Genomic DNA, 4,541 nt, shown 5'->3' with positions numbered 1-4,541 from the left:
CTGGTGGAAACACAGGCTGGTTCACTACATAGCTCCAAGGTTCCAAGAATCCTGAGCACAACCAGTTCAAGAAGCAGAACTAATTTGGTGGAGAAGGGATAAGAGAGATGTGTGTGTTGTGAAAGGCAATTAGGTTACCTACTTTTGTGCAAAAGATTTTCTGGTTGTTGACTCCTGCACCCATCCATTTGTAAAGCGAAGGTGGACCTCAAGAGATTTATAATTTGGGAACTGCTTGAACATGTAAGTGCTCACACCACAAGCAAGGTAGGACAACACATCCAAAAATGTTACATTTGGTAACTCATTGAGATCATCCAACCACTCCTTGTGTATGTACAGATTGAGGCTGTTTATATCCTTTTATTTTGCACAGTAGCGCTCCTTTGCTTTCTTGTTCATCTGCTCTCAGTAGGGAACGTTGCACTTGCTCTTTCAGTGGCCCATTCTTGTTTTCGTCTCCATTGGAGAAGCATGTCCTATAGTATGACTGCTACTACCCAGAATGCAATGCACCATGATGCTGTTGTCTATTCTCTATACTGTGTAAACTTCCCTGTAACAGATGGGTTAAAACATAAAGTAGAGTGCTGTTGATGGTGCTGAAGTGATCATACTACAGGAGAGAAAAGAGAGCGGAAGCAACAATGAGCCTGTTCCTGTCCTGGGTGCTAAAACACAGGGCTGCATTTTTACACTCAAAGAGACTACAACTCTTTACAAAGCTGTATCACCAGGAAGCCACACATACCCAGAGGTACTGACGGAAACATAGGAAAGGGGACACCACACACAAATGCTTGCTAGGGTTGCAATCTCATACTGCAGTCTGAAGTTTATTGTCCTTGTTTAATTTTGTATTTAATGGGAAGAACATCATTAACCAATCAGCACACTGACACACATTTTAACACTCCTTCCCACAATAGTCTTTAAGGGTTTAGCGTGTGTGTGCATGTGTATGTGTTTAAATTCACAAGTAGTGTATCAGTGTATGCGTGCACTGTATACATTCAAAATATTTGTCTAAACAGGACAAGCATGATGGAGTGTGAAGATGTCCAAATATCACGGGGTGTGTGTGTGTGTGTGTGTGTGTGTGTGTGTGTGTGTGTGTGTGTGTGAGAGAGGGAGCATGAGAGAGAGAGAGAGAAGAAAGTGAGTCGACTAAGGTAGAGGAGTGTTTCATGGTGATAAGACAGCTCTTTGTTTCACGTCCTCAGACACACACACACATACACACACACTAAACACAAATTACCATTATACCCACTTAGCCTCCACTCCAGTGATATATATCCAATTTGGGAAGAAGAAAATCACTTCCGGAGAGTCATCATTCAACATGTCTCCGGAGCAAATGAACACTTTTTGCCAAATTGTCATTTGAGCAGAAACTCGAGGTTTTAATGCTTCTCCAGGTTTCCTACTTGGCACTCATTGCTGTAGAGTTTCTGCACTGGATTTCCAAGTTATTACCTGTCAATCAAACTGTGAATTCGGGACAGTCAACCAGGCTCCTGAGGTGTTTGATGATGTGCTGTTATCTCGCATTTTTTCTACATATCAGCGGAAAAGATTTGTTTATTTCAGGGATGCACCAATTTACTGTCTTAACATGCATATCAGCATATTCGTCTTGTTGACTTTCATTGGCCTATTGGCAAATAAGATGACATTCACCAGTGGCAGTGGCCAATGTTTTTCTGTTGTGTCACATCAGTGTTGTGTAGGCTAATGTTGTTTATGAAATAGCGATGATGTGAAGGTGATGAAGGAGACTCCGCTGACACCGTCTTGCTTGTATACAGAAAAGGTTTATTACAAGAAGTACAGCAGCAAATCAGGCACCTAGGATTGCCTGAGAGAGGGTTCGAAGCCAATATGAACTGCTCTGAATACCAGCCCCAACTACCCTGCTTATATAGACGAATTCCGCGAGCAATTTGTGTATGCCGCCATCTTGTGGCGGCGCCATTGCTGCGGTGACATGTGTCAGTCGTTAATTCATTATGCTGTCATTGTGAACTGACTCTCTACAATGACAGCATCATGAATAGCTGGATTGATGATGTTAGACAGTGGCCTCCGGTAACTGATGAAGGTATCTTAAATGAGTACCGACATTAATATAGAAATTAATCATTTGTTTGAGCGATAAGCAGGAAAGATTAGAGTAATAGGGAGATAATAGACTGTATCATTAAACACTGTGTAATATAATGTTAGCATACGTTACGTGTGCTGACGTTAGCAAGCTAGCAGCGTGACATTTAATCATTATGGACAGGCTACGTGACTAAAAACAACAACAACACGTGCTTGTGTTTTGTTTTAATATTTTATTGATCGCCTGGCCTCTGATGACCAGAAAAACGGCAATTAGGTCTCTGATTGAGGGTCAAAATTACCTGAGCTCCGGATGGGTCGGGCAAATTTTACACCGCCTTTTAGACAACCATCACGTCATATTGAAGTCGATCGCCTTCAATATGACGTGATGGATCGCCTTCAATATGACGTGATGGTCACGTAGCCTGTCCATAATGATTAAATGTAACGCTGCTAGCTTGCTAACGTCAGCACACGTAACGTTATATTACACAGTGTTTAATGATACAGTCTATTATCTCCCTATTACTCTAATCTTTCCTGCTTATCGCTCAAACAAATGATTAATTTCTATATTAATATCGGTACTCATTTAAGATACCTTCATCAGTTACCGGAGGCCACTGTCTAACATCATCAATCCAGCTATTCATGATGCTGTCATTGTAAAGAGTCAGTTCACAATGACAGCATACCCAGATAGCACACATACATCTGTCCGACGTCGGCCTGAGGACGACACATCGGCCCTGAATTTATAACGTCTGACAAGCGTCGGCCGCATGGGCGGATATCTTTAAATTTAATACTCTTTTGTCCCAGCTCATCAAACGTCTCTGTTACGTCGGCTTTGGGTCGGCCCAGTGCCGTAGAATGTCTGCCCACATACGGAAGTCGCCACAGAGGCGGAATTTCATCTCCGCGGTGTTTGTTTGGAACTGAGCTCGCAGGACACAGCATCTCATCGCAGTTGGTTTCAGGTAAGCTCTACTGGAATAAATTGGCAGAAAATAGCTTTGTTGTTTCTTCTGTGACCGTTAAAAGAGGTTCCTGGTGAGTGGCGAAGCACGACTGGGTGTATATAGCTTAGCACAGCTCCCCACCAACTAACGTTATCTTTCGTTAGCTGTTAGCTAGTTTAGCGGTTTAGCTCATGTTATGCTAACAGGCTACAACTGTGGTGTTTTCATTTTATTTTCCCTAGTTGACGTTATCTGCTCATCTGGTTATCGTGAACACTCGTTTTGGGTTAAAGTGGAAGTGCCCGGAGCTGCCAGCCGTGGTCCCACCTGACTTCCAGGGCCCTGGACGGATGCTCAAGTGTGGGTGACAAGCGCAGAGAGGAGCACAGAGGTCAAATAGTGAAGTTTAAAGATGCCTTCGGTATGTTTCTAATGTGATTTTATGGGCAATTTATCAGTTGAGGTCTCCTCCTCTGCAAAGCAAACTGACCCGGTGGCTACAGGTAATAGCGCAGTTTTGAAGCCACTGTTTTACCGAGATGAAGGACTGATTGTTGAGCTGCTGTTAACAGTTAACAGAGTTAACGCCGGATCCCGTTATTTAACAGTTTCCACACAGAGTGACGGACCCAAAGCCTTCAATCTGGCTAAAAGACAGCTGAAATACTAAAAAAAATACAGTGGTGAAGTTGGGATTTGTTTCTTGAAGTTATGTGCTCATCATCTTTTCTGTGTCTTGCAGGCTGCCAGGAGAAGCGGACTGGCCGTCAGATATTGTTTGTGGAAATTTGAAAATAAAGTTTCTCAAATTGACTTTTGTCTCTTCATTGTGCACACATGCACACGAAATAGGGTAACAGTCAGCTATTTTTGAATGTTAGCATTAATTTCTCACATTGATTGGTGAAATAGTTGTAGTTTGAAAGGTCCGACCTAAATGAATAAAGGTCGTAATTAACGAAGCATATTAATATTAATGAAGGAGCGCCTACTGAGCGCAGCTTTTTTTTTTTCTAGTTCGACTTCACCAATCCTCATTTTCGATTAAAGGCNATGAGCAAACGCTCTCCCTGCTACGTCTTAACGATCTAAACTTGATACATCGGGCCGATGTCGGCCAGATGTATGTGTGCTATCTGGGTAATGAATTGATGACTGACATATGTCACTGCAGCAATGGCGCCGCCACAAGATGGCGGCATACACAAATCGCTCGCTGAATTCGTCTTTAGGTTGGTTGTTTTTGTGAAATGTGAGACAAAGTGAAACAGATGACAGAGAGACACTCTAGTTCGACTTCACCAATCCTTGACCTGGGCCATAAATACCCTCTTGACCCTGGCCATATACCTTCTTGACCCTGGGCTCCTAATTGGTCATCTGACCCAGGACGTTACATACCATGAAGAACTTTAGATACTACACTAAAAAGCTGATCTCCAGACTAGCAGCGTCTCGTTGTCCTAG

General features: G+C 42.8%; 1 long non-coding RNA gene across 1 annotated transcript; it reads left to right on the top strand.

Moving 5' to 3' along the window:
• The first annotated feature begins 2,808 nt into the window (after positions 1 to 2,808).
• LOC126400461 (uncharacterized) lies at positions 2,809 to 3,887 on the top strand. Its single transcript, XR_007570976.1, has 3 exons — positions 2,809 to 3,092; positions 3,317 to 3,434; positions 3,817 to 3,887. It is a non-coding gene; the product is annotated as an uncharacterized LOC126400461 (long non-coding RNA).
• The last annotated feature ends 654 nt before the right edge of the window (positions 3,888 to 4,541 follow it).

This window comes from Epinephelus moara, chromosome 2 (genome assembly GCF_006386435.1).
Source record: "Epinephelus moara isolate mb chromosome 2, YSFRI_EMoa_1.0, whole genome shotgun sequence".
NCBI classification, from domain to species: Eukaryota; Metazoa; Chordata; class Actinopteri; order Perciformes; family Serranidae; genus Epinephelus; species Epinephelus moara.
Note: the sequence above shows the minus strand (reverse complement) of the source record. Positions and strands in the feature narration are given on the sequence as shown.